Source organism: Branchiostoma lanceolatum, chromosome 2, assembly GCF_035083965.1.
Source record: "Branchiostoma lanceolatum isolate klBraLanc5 chromosome 2, klBraLanc5.hap2, whole genome shotgun sequence".
Classification (NCBI taxonomy): Eukaryota; Metazoa; Chordata; class Leptocardii; order Amphioxiformes; family Branchiostomatidae; genus Branchiostoma; species Branchiostoma lanceolatum.
In genome coordinates, this window is record NC_089723.1 from 13469309 (window position 1) to 13484933 (window position 15625).

Below are 15625 nucleotides of genomic sequence, written 5' to 3' on the forward strand. Positions count from 1 at the left end.
CGTTTCTTGGCGACTCACTGGATTTGAGTAGAAAATGGAGGATGGATAATGGGCTCGTCCAAGATGGAAGCGTAAATTGACTCGGAAGGGACACTTCGATTAGAAATTTTCTTATCTTTGAATTGTGCTCATATCTTTCTTGTTCCAATTAGTTCAAGAGTTGTCTCACATATGAAAACCTAAGGGCAACCTGAAAGTCCATGCTTTCAGCATCCTTTTTCAACACTCTTCGGGAATTGGATGAGGATTCGAGTCACTAATCTTCAAGAAGATTAGAAGTAAATCTCTCCTCATACCGGTGAGTACGCGTTAAGGCTACCCAGGTTTATTCAGATAATGACGGGCAAGTTTAGTGATGGACCAGGTAAACTAGCTGGATTTTACCCACTTTCTCTGCTGCCGATGTTTCTGCCCCCCTTGTCGTCTGCTATGCGCCTGTCCCCGTTGCAAACGTTGTGGCCTTGTCTTTTGCGAAGCACACTCAGATGTCCAAGTTACGCCTGAATCATTGATTATGTATTGATATGTATTAGGGTTGATTATGAATGGTTTTATTTTACTTTGACTTGTAGATTATGATTGGCTTGTGAGAGTAGCCAATCAGGAAGTAGGAATGATGTATTATTGATGCATGTTAACAGACCGGTTGGTATGTCTGTTGTACATAAACTCGACATGTCATCCTTAGTAATTTCATTTTTTAAATGATCTCCCCTTTGATGTGGTATTAAAATAGCAAATGAGGACATATGCCTAGTGGGAGGGGATTGTGTAACGTACATGATGCTCAGTAGGTTGTTATATGCATAATTAGTGTAATAAGTAGCTAGACCTTATAGAGGAGGAACTTACATAGGTAAGCCGGTATTGACTGGTGAGAGCAGCCAATCAGATAGTTACCCATTGTTACCAGAGTTGAGCATGGAAGATGTACTTGTCTAAGAAGTTAGTTGGAGTTGCGGTCCTCGGACCAAAGTATGTTCACCTCTTGCTCTTAGTTAGCTCTTGCGTTATAGATTGTATCCGTAACAGTTAGTCCATATAGATCCTGTGTTGTAACCCTAGACCTGATATACCTATAGCTACTAGCATCTATCTATGTACATTGTATACTCAACCCGTTATCCTAGACCTTTATATGTTAGTATTGAGTATTGTATGGATCAATAAATGCACGACTCACAGATAGCACTCGGACTGGTTTGGCTCTGAGTTCATATATTACTAAGATAGGAGCTAAGATACTAAACACCCTCAAACCCTATTCATTACAACTGTAACGACGTGTACATCAATCAAATGGAGGAGGTTATGGCCAACGATGTGCAGCAAGCAGCTGGGCATGTTCTTTCCGTAGATGAGATGTACCAGCTAGGAGAAGCTCGCAAGGCACTAGAAGCATTAAAGAATGTGGATATGAGGCCAGGAACAGAACTCCTATCATCACACTGAGCGGGTACGAAGAGGCGATCAGAGACGAGGTGTTTTCGACCAATGAGGGCTTGGCAAGCTGGTTCCCAGAGATGACTATGACAGAGTGGCAAAGTCATCAAAGGCCAGATGAATAGGGAGGCCATAGAGAATGCCATATCTGCGGTGCCTTTTGAAACAAGGTCGTCTTCCAAGGCTCTGCGACAGGGTGTTGCTGAACTTGTCCACCGCAGAGCCGGAACTGACATCCACAGCTACCAAACACGCTCAACCAGAACAAGCACAATCAGACTTCCAAAACCAAAATCCAACTCTCAGAAAAGGCGCTTCCTGTACAGAATGTCTCAGCTATTGAACAAGACCGGCGGCAATTAGCAAATAATGGGACTGTAATTATTGCTTTTGAACTGTAATTAATGCTTTTAAGGAAATTGTGTCCTCTACTGTCATGTTGTATGTCTTTGTATATCCCGACTGTAATGTGTAAATATTGTGTAGACCACAGGAAGAATAGGCTCTTATGAGACTAATTGTGGATCTAACTTAAACTCAAACTCAAACTGGGAAAGTCACTTTTCAGCGCACTGGAGGTCAGCTGTAACACCCTGATTGACGCCATTCAGCAAATCGGACACAATGCACTGCAACCTGCAACAGCAGCACAAAGATACACAGACAGAGGAATGCTCAAAGTGCAAACTGTGTGCCCAAACAAGAAGACTGCAAAGAAGACATAAACATGATGAAGTGTTTATGACCGTCTAATAAGTACGACATCAGCTGTCAGCTAGACCGGTACGTAATGAATAGGGAGCCAACATCAATTACGAAAAAACCAAGCGGTATCGGGAGGCCAGAAAGAAGCGCGGTGCTGCCTATATCTAACAGCCGGAGGCACCTGATAGGATATGCGTACCCGCTTGCCTACCGGGTCATTCGGGGTTACAATAAGGTAAACTTTTTGATTTATGCAAGTCCTCATTATTGCAATAGGCCATCAATCTCATTTTGGTAATAATCTTATCGTTTAAAAACTATAATATCGATACCAACAGGACAAGATATATTATGTTATTATCTTGGGCAATTATCATCCTGCATTAGCATGATGTGGCCATGTATCTTTTGTTTCATCTCTGGCCTAGTTTCCCCCTGTTCAAAACTTTGATCCTGTACACGGATGAACAGCTGTTGGACCTGAATATGGTTTTGCTGTTCAAGCGCACATGCAGAAAACACAGTCCTTGGCTTTGATAAGACATTTAACCTTGGCAAGGTTCACGTCTCGGTTTTAAACTTCAAGCACATTGCAGTAATCAAAACAGACTGAGCACGTACGTCTGTGTGGGGTGAGCGACTGTATATCACAGTTTCTTAAGCCCCATGCATGTCCATGGTAGATCCCAAGCTACAGATTACAGTACTTTCTTTGACCACATTACAAGCTAATTAGACCAGCCGCTATCACTCCCCGTGGTTGGGAGTGATAATGAGAGAGCATTGTGATTGGCGATTGCCAGAGCGTGGCGAGGATGTCCCCAGTTGTATTGTAATCGGCATATTCGTAAGAATTTTGCCGACTACTTGCAAAAAAAAAAGGTGGAAATACGTGATGTCCAAAGGCAACCGTTCGTGACTGCCATCTTTGGTGAGAATGGCGTCACAGCATTCACTTCTAAAGAAGTCTTCGAGGAACTGCTTCGCAATGTAAGTGAGTTGGCATATTTAGCAAATTTGGGAAAATATTAGAAAGAACTAGTAGCTCCACAGTCAACATCCAACCTAAGCACTATCTCAATTACAAACCCTCCCATAAAAACAAAATTGATAAACAACGATACTGACATCCATCCACATTCTAAAAGTTGCAGTCGACTGAAAGCCGCAGCATCTTCTTGGACTTATCCATAAACTCTCAGAGGTTGCTCAGTGACATAATCAAGAATTAGAAAGAGATATCACAAACACTGGGGAGTACAAGCTCACAGGCGACTTTTATTGTTAGATTTTAGGAACACACGGGATGGCTGGTGACTGCTTACTGACAAGGACAGAGAGGCCCACATGCGGAAGTTTGGACAGGCCAGGAAGAAGTCGAAGCGACTCATGGTCAGCACAGACGGACAAACAAGCGTGTTGGTGCACTCACATGGCTGCATGGAGACTTATACATCTTTTTGAACTTTTCACGGCCAATATGTTTCTATAAGCCAACCAAGATTTTCAAAACACGTTTGACATGGTCAATTGTTACTTTTTGTTTAAGATAGGGATTAAAAAAAAAGAATTCATAAAGTTGGCTTTGGACCAAATTTTACTTTTCTGGTTTGACAGGGATGCCTGTTCACTTTTATTTTATCTTAGACTAATTGCAGAGATTTTAGCACTGACAATTAGGCAAACCTATCTAATTAAAGGTATCAAGGTTGAGGTTCACGATTTTGAGTATGAAATAAAAATCTGTCAATCACAAGGACTACATGTAGCCTCTCAAAACAGGTATGTAAGTCTCTGAAATGAAAAAAAAAACGGATAAACAAAAATAAAAACCTGTTTTAAATGTGGAAGAAACGTGGATTAACTTTATATGGAAAATGTTATGTACTAAAAGAAGAGATGATGTAGCCGTAGAGCTCATTCCTTTAAGTAACATCATTTTTAACCGCCAACCTTCTAACAAAGTATGTAACTTTTTTATATGCTGTCTACAGAGGCTTGTATGTATCCAATCATCCCGCCAGTGGCGAATGCAACCTTATCGGGCCCGCGCAGTATCCGATCAACCCGCCCGGGGTGAATGAAACCATCGGGCCCGTGCACAACACAGTCACATCCTATCTCGCACATATAAGAGGCTGAGTTCCCCCCACACCTCCACGAGGTTACGGCTTTTTTATTTTGTTCATTTCATTTCATTAAGTAACTTTTCCGGTAGCAAATAGTATTTTAGCCCATTTAGTCTACCTGGCCGGGCAAACCCTAGAAACAATACGTGTTTTCTAGTTTTAACACTAATTTGACACCTACTGTTTACAGGTAAACGAGCTTATCACCTGACCAAGATCAGGGGTGAGGGTGTAGCGTCGCGAAAAAAGGGAGACACCCCAAGAAGCCAGCCGGGACGAGGGAAAAAAACAAGGAGACAACTACGCAGCGACCGAACAAGGACAAGACCAGCCAGCCAAAGCCACCGGCCAAGAAGACATATCCAACCCAAGCCCCCTCAGGTCGAGCACGTTGTAGCAGTGGCATACAAAGAGGGCATGCACGTGGAGAAACGTCAAGGAGGTGCTGGGGGATGGTAATGCAAAGGTCACCTTCCATGAGTATGTGGCAGACGGCCTTTACAAACCCCCAACTACAGACAAGCTGGAAACTGTAGAACAGCGTTTTGTATTGAATGTAGACATTCCAGTGAAGAATTTAAAAAGGGAAAGATCCAGGTCCCAAATAGGGATACACTTGTTAAACACTGTATGCAGTATCACAATGGGGAACGTCAAGGAGGTGCTGGGGATGGAAATGTTAATGTCGCCTTTCTTGAGTATGTGGCAGACGGCATTTACAAACCCCCAGCTACAGACAAGCTGGAAACTGTAGAACAGCGTTTTATATTGGATGTAGACTTTCCAGTGAAGAAATTGAGGAGGGAAAGATCCAGGTACCAAATAGGGATACACTTGTTTAGCACTGTATGCAGTATCCCGAAACCTATGGCCTTTGACTACAAATATATGTAACAACACTGAACCGTAATCCAACACAACCTTTTAAGTACTTCACTGTATTAAAATCAAGACCTAGTGCTGATATGCAAAATCTTTTGATTGTTCTGAAATACAGTAAGGTTGACAAGATAAAATGTGCAATGATATGGTCTCAAAGAGAACATGTAACAAGGTTGTGAATTTGTTTTTATCAGGTAGGGCTAGTCGTTGGAGAAACAGCAGGCATAAAATGTTTAGAAAATGGCTGATCTGTGACATGGTGTGTTCATTTTACCTAAATGTTACAGCTGTTGGTTGACAGAGATTGACAGTTTAAATTGTAAAAGCAAGCTTAGGATAAGTTCAAAAAATGAAGTAGTGCGTGAATGCCTAAATAGTCGATCTAGAGTACATGCGCAAAATACACAGCGTGGGTTGCGTGTGTCTTTCTGTTTGATAGGTGTGAAAGAGCCCCTAATCCTTATCCTAAGGGTCTGTTCAAGGGCTTCATCCTTATTCCAAGGTCAATGATTATGGCACGGTGTCATCAGATCACTTGTCTGATTGCAGACAGGAAATATTTTAGGATCCCATCTCACATAGTTTATCGGCTCTTGAAGCTAAACCGAACTCATGTCATCACGTATTTGGCATCTCATCTGCTGCAGAGGGAAAAGTTATAGGACGATAGCGACATTGTGTGTTTGGAGAGGGAGAGTGCGAACTCTAACGCCAAGTCGGATTTCAACAGAAAATATTCTGAGATCTAACTGGCTTCGTCTACAATACCTCAAAAGAACTGAGGTCCTTCCGTACGACGGACAAGAGGACCTTCTCTTCAATCTCAACAACAAGGACATGATCGCTTACTTAATGCAATTCCGATACCTTCATCTGATGCTAGAAGCCAGAAACCCACTAGCGCCGTTCCATCGCGCATACCAGCGGCAACTCAAAGCAGTTGGACAGGGAACCATACTTCCGCGCCACAAGTTACGCGTGGCCTGGGACTGCTTCTAACACCTACTGGCCATTGACTGGGATGCGGTACTCTGAAGTGATAATCTGTGATGGGACATCGGTTGGGTTCAGAAAGGACCTAATAAGACAGAACCCAACTCAAGACAACCAGCAGTGGACTTCGCAAGTACACGGGAGTGACCACAAAGAACGCGTGTTTATCCCAGCCCCTCGGTCCCGCGTCCTGATTCTCACTACGCTGGACTGAACCCACGCCAGAAGAAGAGAGACAGAGCAGTCCGGCCAAACGCAATGTCGGCCAAGCAGTATAGTACCGTTAGTTGGTCAGCTCATTGTCAACTTTCGACCACCTGTCATCGCTGGCCACTCTCCTGCAAAGGCTGACTCGCAACGGGGCAGAACGGAAAGCCCCTCTCCCGTACAGAAAGTTCCTAGGTGAACTGGCAAAAAACACTCCGCTGTGTGGAATTCTACAAATTGACCACTAAGAAACAGAGGGGAGCACGAAGGCAATTGTCCGAAGTGTGGTTGAGAACCGGTTGGACGTATTTGACAGCTCTACTGCCGCATTGTTTGAAAAACTCCGAGGAGACGCGCCAATCCTGGTTGACTTTCTGCATGGTGTGTGCAGAGCAGAGGGCAACAGGATTCCAGATGACGTCTCTGCTCTGGTGATTGACATCATGGATAGGGTATCCCTACCGTTCAGACATAAACACGACAACAGTGTCTACCCTCTACCGGAAGAAGAGGTTACATTCGTGGGGATATTCGTTCATCCCAACCATGCCACCTGTCCGTGGGAAAGCGTTGTATGCAAAAGACACAGTGATCCATAGTCGACAAAAGAGATGCCGGGACCCCAGCCAACACTGCAACAAGATGTACGGTAGACATCCATCTTTAAGCCCTGGAATCTTCACGTGTTTCTGTCGCCATGGGGTATGCTATGGGTTCACAATCCCGAAGAATCACTAATCTCCGCAACATCAGTTCGAGATTCTTATCAGCCGCTTCAATCGGGCACCCAGAGTCGTCGTGTATGACAACGCCTGCCGTCTCCACCAGTACTGTCTGAACAGGTCAGTGGGGTTCCTTGACAAAGTTCCTCCTCTTGTTCTTCCCTCTATAATTGAAGGAGAAATAAAGAAATTGGAAACACTTTCTTGGATGTCGTAGCTGAAGAAACCGGATATGGACAGGTCACTGACAACAGTAACCTGTCGAACATATGGACGTTAAATGGAGACTTGTGCAACCCAGATGGCTACCACCTGAATAGGTTCGGAGTTGGTTCTTAACAGGACGAAAGTGGTAAACCCCCCTTCATAAACTCACTGTAATGATAACCATATGAGGTACCACCCAGGGTGCCTTTTTTTCTCGTGTATGCAATCCAGAATACTGCAACATAAGAAACTTTAAGCCATTGAATTCTTATCCTCTCCCTTATTGTCTACGTTTTGTCCAACAGAATAAGAAGAGTAACAAGGAAACTAAGGAGACTACTGGACATCAAGGCTGCTCTGCAAACTCAAGGCCTTGACCGGCGCCCCTTGACGATGAAACTCCTAGGGGCCGCTGCAGTGTCTTTGAGCAAGGCTCGACTGAAACACCGCCGAAGAAGGTAAGTATGCGTAGCTTTCATTTAGATGACAAGTGTATAATGGAACATAACCATTTTATAAGACAAAAAATCGACACTTTGATCTTTGTTTCTCATCTATCACTCTTGTTATTTTTTTTATCAATCAGGGCAACGAGACAAAATAAGACCAGTTGAGGAAAACGAGGAAGTCCTTAATGAAGCGGCCAAGAGCCACATTACTCGAATCCTGCTGCTAAAACGGGGACAACGCCATCTCATTTCTGCGGGTGAAATAAAAAGCCTGAAAAGACCCATCCATATAGCTAGAGAACTCATCTTGGCGCAGATTGAATTGTACACAGAAGATGGGGAATTTACTTCAACTGAGCGAGCTCATAGCACAAAAAATGGTTTTCAGGACAGAGGGGGTTGAAAGTGTTTAGGATTGGGATAGCAGGACAGAGGGGGTTGGAAGTGTTTAGGATTGGGATTTCAGGACAGAGGGGGTTAGAAGTGTTTAGGATTGGGATAGCAGGACAGAGGGGGTTGGAAGTGTGACTGTTAGGATTGGGATTTCAGGACAGAGGGGGTTGGAAGTATTTAGGATTGGGATTTCAGGACAGAGGGGGTTGGAAGTGTTAGGATTGGGATTTCAGGACAGAGGGGGTTGGAAGTGTTTAGGATTGGGATTTCAGGACAGAGGGGGTTGGAAGTGTGACTGTTAGGATTGGGATAGCAGGACAGAGGGGGTTGGAAGTGTTAGGATTGGGATAGCAGGACAGAGGGGGTTGGAAGTGTTAGGATTGGGATTTCAGGACGGAGGCGGTTGGAAGTGCTTAGAATTGGGATTGCAGGACGAAGGGGGTTGGAAGCTGATTGGGGGTGTCGTCAACCCCCCCTCCTCATTTTTTTGGAACGGCCCATTGAAGGGACGGCTCACGGCTCACCCGCGCGCACTATGAAAAGTTACGTGTGCACAAGGTTTTCCGCCATCTTGCTCATTAGTGTACCACGTGACTGGGCTGACTCTGTCCCAGGGCACCCCAGACTTCTAGTACTTCCAGATGCGCAAAAGACATTGGGAACGAGGCATAGCTTTCACGCCTGTGCACTGGTGCCATTTGCAAAGAGGAATGTCCGGGCTTCCAGATCGTGAAAACCGCTTCTTTTTACGGCGAATTTTCGGTGAGTTATGACTTTTTGAAATTATGAGTTGGTCTCAGGGGGATGAGTGAAGACCTTAATGATGTCCTGAAGTAATTAGGCTGTAGTTTTCTTAATTATTTTTTCTGGAAGTAGCCTATTTTTTTGGTGTATCCTGAGATGTTTTAGAGCCATTTTACAATGATGTCATTCAACGACGCGGCCGTATTTTTAACGACACGAAGGATATGCATGGGTATGTCGACACGAAATATATGCATTGGTCTCGTTCCCATAGATTCTATTGTATGGATTGATACAGATTGAGTATAGACACAAAATACTAGGATGTTCTAGACTTGAAAAATAGCTCTGCTCGAGCAGATTGAGTGTGTACAGGCTGAAATAATTAGATAATATCATTATATGCAAAAGCTAGCAGCACCACCACCCATTCCCACAGGTCAGTGCTGGTTTCCTTGGAGTCCTGACTGCATTGTAATTGTGTTTGAAAAAGCCTGTAAGTAATTTAGCCTACTAGTATACTATCATCATAATCATTTTCAGAAAAAAGTATATTGTATCAGTATGTATGTATGTATTAGATATGTCAGATAGTGTCAATATTGATAATATCAACATGTTGTTCATATGCACTTCAGGTGTCACAGATGGAGGAGCACAGAGAATACCTAGTGACTGTGAGTGTCTACAGAGTGTGCAGTATCAAGATGAAAGGATGGTAGGGCATATTAATGCCAGAACATGTGCAGCAGAAAATAGAAAGTGACTCAGATTAAAACTCTCTGTTTATGCTTTAACTGTTGTTCAATTGAATGTTCAAAATGTAAATAAAACTTCACTGTACATGCTGAATACCAGAAAGTCTCTGTCATGTTGATATATAAATTTTTATGGTCACATATATACAGAACTTATAAGTTATATCCTGTACAAGTTGCCTACCTGGCCGGTTTGACTGTACCCAGATATAGTTGAGTATAAAAATTGCAAATGCACTCTCTGTAACCTCAAATATGAACCGTGCACATAGATAGATATCTCCTTTTCCAAATGAATTTTGTGAAAGAGAGGCATTAAAAAAGGTAAAGTAGTTATCCTCAATTGAGGTGAGGCATATCAACAATTTTGGTCTGAAGTCAATACATACATGTACACATGCAGTGTAAAACAAAAAAATCTGTAAGAAGATGAAAATATGGGCCTGTCACATAATTTAGCAGTTTTGTAAAGATTGATACAACAGTGCTTCGAATCAGGACTATGGTACTGCCATTCAGTCTCTGGTATTTATAGGTTCCAAGGTAAGGTTCCAAGGTAAGGTAGCAGTTATCTTTTTGTTATACTAATTATTTATGATCTCTGCATGACAATCAAATCATTTAGTAGTTCATGATGGTAGAGGTTAAATCAAGTTACCTACAGCTTTTTGGTGTCATTATTTCCATAAGATTATATCATTGATGGGCATTGAATACACATTGAATACACTCTTAAAACAGATTTATTTTTAGTCAGGTCATACCAATGATGGCATATCTACTCAATGAACAGTAAATTTCTGCTATCAAATGAACAGAAGATTATCACCTTAGTCGGGTCATTTGAACATCATTCCTCTCCGACGTCAAGCGTTAGTGTTTACATAGCGTCATTGCCGAAGACAAAACACAGACATCGCTTAACACTAGAAGCAGGGTCAAGAAGCTAGAAGGGGAAAACTGTCACACACTTAAGTGTGCTCTGTACCTAGAGCACTGTCTTGGCCATTTTTACGGCTGCTCCGAGAGCTTTCAGGGATAAGGGACTTGAAAATCGGACCAGGCGATATGTTTCGGCAACTAAAATTCCCCTGCAATGTGCGTATGTTCTGATCTCGTGGTCATATTCTCGCGTGAGTGTGCGTGGATATCGAGAAATTCCCGTGAGTCATAGCGCGTAGCGGGAAAATTCAAGATGGCGACCAGGCACCGCTGGGAATAGCGTAAGTATCATAGTGGGCCCGCTTGACTTACATTTCGGGCTCTAGCGGGACAGTGTCTGACAGCTTTGAAGGTAAGATTAGGTAGCTTTACTTTTTTAACTTAACTGTTGGTGACCCTTTGTTAGTTTCAATTGTAGAATGGGAAAAAAATCTAGAGTACAGGTGATTCCACCTCTTCTGATATTGTTTTGGGGTTATACATGACAATGCTTTGTCATGAATCAACCCAAGAAAGCTTCAAGCTTTTTGACTAATGGTACGCTCTGTATGTTAAGAAGCAAAAAGCATTTGTTTCATATCATTGTACGTCTCTGAACTGCACAACAAATGTACCTAGTACCAGCGCTTGATTATACATTATGTACTCTTGTGTAACATGACGAAAATTGTTTTGTTACAGAAGTGATCTAAGGGCATAGAATAAAATTCATATTAATCTTTCTACAGAAAATGCTCATGGAATACATCAAGCCGATGGTGGTCAAGCTTGACTGGTTGCTAACCAGGTCTGAGGGGAAAGAGAGAGTAAGTAGTAAGTCCTATGCACAATGCTTCAAGTTTGCGTCTAACAGGAATTAACATTTTTTTATCTATTTTTGAAGCAAATCATGCTAACCGGTGCTTTTTCATTGCTGGAACAAATGGTCATTTTACAATTTAGGCATTGGATCCTTCTTTCCATAGAATTCTAGTGAGCAAAATGTATATAACATGGAAGGTTAGTGATGTTTGTAACCATGGTTTTAATTGTTGTTACATGACTGAAATGACTGGGATGATCTGTATATGGTTTGTTACTTTAACAAGATGAACATGATTTTGTTTTCCAGGGACTCGAAATGGACTTTGGGATTGTTGAGATTGACGATGAGCAAGTACGTGAGTGTTCAAAATGCCACGAGCTTTCATGACTTTTCATTTTAAGCAACACTAATAAATGTCTTATTCTATAAATGACAAATCAGTGCTCAATTTACTTAAACACAGATAAGAAAGAAAAAAAATTGTAGATTAGTTCGAGCTCTAATTGAGTACTCAACTATAAACTGAGTTGAAATTATGTGACGAAATTTGAGCAACTTTTCGACCTATTTTGGACGGATCAATTATCCTATGTAGCATTTTTTTAAACATAACATGTTTTATTGATGTCCTTCAGCACTTGCACAAAATGGACCAGGATACAGACCACGGGACACATTTTTCTGAGTTTATACAGACAATGGAGGAAAGTGTGCTTGAAGGTAAAGAAATAAATGAAGTTAAATGCTTTGGGTGACTAGAAACACTGTGCAAATTAGGCAGACTACAAAGATACATGTAGAGGCAGGCATTGCACAGCATTGTCATAATGCATACTAAAGTACTTCTGAAATACAGTTTGATTATCAGATACTTTTCATAATGTGATCTATCAGTATGAAGGGGCCTTAGGAGATCAAGGCTGTTGTCGGTCTTTGATATAACTGGCATAAAGTTGTCTGAATTGCCTGAAATGAAATATGAGCTTTAAATAGCCAAATATTTATGATAAGTGTATTTAATGCAGTTTCCATGGATGTCTAAGCTTCATCAACGTACCAATTAATAATGATTTGAAATATGAATCTTCTTGAAATATCTTATGAAATACACAGGTTTATCTGGACAACATGTGGCTGCCCTCCTGACAGCGGAAGCAGGGATAGGGCGGCCCTGGCCATCTCCAATATCGCTCCGGGCGGTAAGATATTGTCATATTTCTAAATTAAGCTAGTGCAATGCCATTAACTGTTGATCACAGGTGCTCACTGTATGGCAGAATAGTTTTCCAAGATGTACCAAAGTATTGATGATGTGCCTTTTTTTCTTTAATGTCTGGTGCACAGGCGAAGGATATCTGCAGAAGACAGCAGAGGCCACTGGTCACCATGTTGGGACTTACAGAGAAAGCTATCGGAACAAGGTATTAGTGCAAATTATTTGCAGTCTAAAATTAGATGAAGATCTGAAAGGTCTATGGTTTAAATCAAGCTAGATTGATGGGAGGGATAGCAATTATCAATGAATAACAGAATCATATTCTATTTGTAGTATTGTAAAAACCTTTTTAATTGAATTAGTGTTTTACTTTAAAATGATTTTACAACACTGTTGAAAGATTCAATTAGTTCTAATGTCATTCTAATTTTCACAGAATCGAGAGGTACACCAGGACAGAAAACTTCTTAAAGTTCTTTAACAACAACGCACTCTGCCTTCATCTTCTGCCAGACTGGAAAGATCCTCCTGGGACAGAAAAAGTGCATATTTTTTGTACTCGCAGAATTCTCTGTATTTCGTACGTACCCTTGGCAAGGAGGGTCACATCTCTGCTGATGTTTTTACCCTTATCTTTAACTTGATCAAGATTTCAAATTCAACTTAAGGCAAAGTTCATATGTCATCTTCTATCTCCCACCTCCACCAGCCTCTCCCCCACTTTCCGCCTTAACCTACGTGCGATGTTGCCTACCTTGCTATACTATGGACAAGAGACACAGTGTCGTGAAAGCCCGGGACGGTTGCAGGAAGGATTCGTACGAACATCCTACCTTTAATCCTGGCCTTGTCACAATATTTTGCATGCACGTGATCTGCTTTTTTCCTGAGGCTATGCCAAGCTGCAAGTTCCCATAGCACCGCTTCGAAAGAAAGCTTCCGGACACGTTTTCAAATTTCTCCACAGATTTTGTGTGTATGATGATGCAAGCAAACTCCATAGGTGCGCCATGAACATGAACAGAGAACCTCACTTCTTCCGTAACAACACCTTCCTGGTTGACTGGTTTCTCCACTAAGGACACATTGCATGTTTCCTTGGTTATTGTATGGAAAATAGTCATAAGACTTTATTATAAAAAAGACTATCAACTCAGAAGTTAACGAACAGACTAACTCCGGGCTGATCAGAATCCAGCATCAAGTCTCCTATACGATTCCCTATATTGGCGAGAATCCAATCCAAAGTTTCCTTCTTTTTCATCTCAATGTATGTCCAGTGATGCCCGTGATTCATTGTGTCATGTAGAATTGTAGAGTTTTGCGTAAATTTTTTGACACGTAGACGTTCAATCACATACGTGATTGCATATTTTTGTTCGATTCGTTTAATTCAATGTACCTTGTATCATTATGGTAATTACTCCTAAGATGTAAAAAGACAATATGTCTACTTTTGATATTACATAATTAAAAGTTTTAATTCATTTTGGAGTAGTTGGAAGTCAGCACTGTTAAGCTTACTACGTGCTGTATTCGTAGGTAAGAAATAAAACCATGTTTAATCTCCCCAGGAAATATAACATCTATTGTGAAAGTGCGCCATTGTTTCCTAATTTTATCCACTGATATCCACCATGGAAGTTGTGATATTTAGAATATTTCAAAATGCATTACGCTCAGGATGAAAAGAATACTATCTGCAAATATACAAATGAACAAGGCTGTTGTAGGCAAATAAGTGATGATATCATAAAAGTGTTGGACATTGCTGGAAATCCAGTTTTAACCGCCCAACAAGTGATGAAAAAAAACATACAGAACAAAATTCTCGGACTCAGTGTATACATCGTACAGCATGGCATAATCCCTATTAGGCTTGCCTGAACAACAGAAAATAAGTCATTGGTCTTAAGTTTGAGACTCAATTCCCCAAGTTGACACCCTGCGTTCCAGGGAAGAGAAGCGAAAATAACGGACGAGGGGAACCCAGCAGCTTCTTCCGACATTTTGAACTGGGACCTTATTCTTCCTTTTATATTACAGGCAAGGCTGACCTGTCCTCGCCATGTGTTGTGGAACATGCGTGGCAGGTTCGTGTTCATACTGAATACTCGTGTTCTTCGGCGATGTAAACCCTGTTAGGAGTTTTTTATGAACCGCTCCAAAAATCAGTCATGTAGGAGCAACTCAACTCGATATCCCTCTAGCCAAAACTGACCGCTGTTGAGTGAGCCCCGACGCACATCTCACAGTAGATAAAAAAATAAGATTAAATGTTGATGAAGGCTTCAGGGAGTAAGAAAGGAATCCTGCCGGAAGAGGGGCCAGAAGAAAGACATCGACATGTGTACGTGTGTTGATATCCAAGAAGATGATAACTTCTCTCTCCTCTGTTCGGTGGGAGAAACCATGCAAAGTACCAGGCTATCGACCTGCTGGAGTCAATGGACAGAACCATGTACCCAAACAATCTGCGCACATTAATGGAGAAACATATCCGTCAGCAGCGGGGACAATTTACCCCCTGTAAATGCCAAGCTAGAAGAAAGAAAAACAAGGCTTCCAAGGCCTGGCACAATGGGGCACTACTTTCAGCGGACTGTATACAAATGAATCAATTTCACCACGTAAATACTCGTAAATACACAAATGATCTATATATGATGAGATCTTCGTCCCATAAGTGATAATTATAAAGTATTACATGCAAATGAAGAAGTGTTTGCGTTTATGTGCCGATGAAATCAACAGGTCATCCGCGCCGTCAACTTGCTTATAGTCAAGGTCATCGAGAAGCTTGACCTCACCAACTGTCTCGGGTGGGTTTCTTGTCTTGATTTCTTAGAAGTCACAAATTATTCACAAATTTTTGGAGTGGCGATTGCGACGAAGCATGGGCTAGATTCAATATCATCAAAACAACTATCTCTAGGTACGGCAATGACGACGATTGTGACCGTATCCTGTGATATATGGAGAACAACTGGATGAATCCGAGATGGCTGAGCGCATTCGTGGATAGAACCG

General features: G+C 41.8%; 1 long non-coding RNA gene across 1 annotated transcript; it reads left to right on the plus strand.

Moving 5' to 3' along the window:
- The first annotated feature begins 8659 nt into the window (after positions 1 to 8659).
- LOC136427530 (uncharacterized) lies at positions 8660 to 9726 on the plus strand. The gene is made up of 2 exons (XR_010754455.1): positions 8660 to 8892; positions 9513 to 9726. It is a non-coding gene; the product is annotated as an uncharacterized lncRNA (long non-coding RNA).
- The last annotated feature ends 5899 nt before the right edge of the window (positions 9727 to 15625 follow it).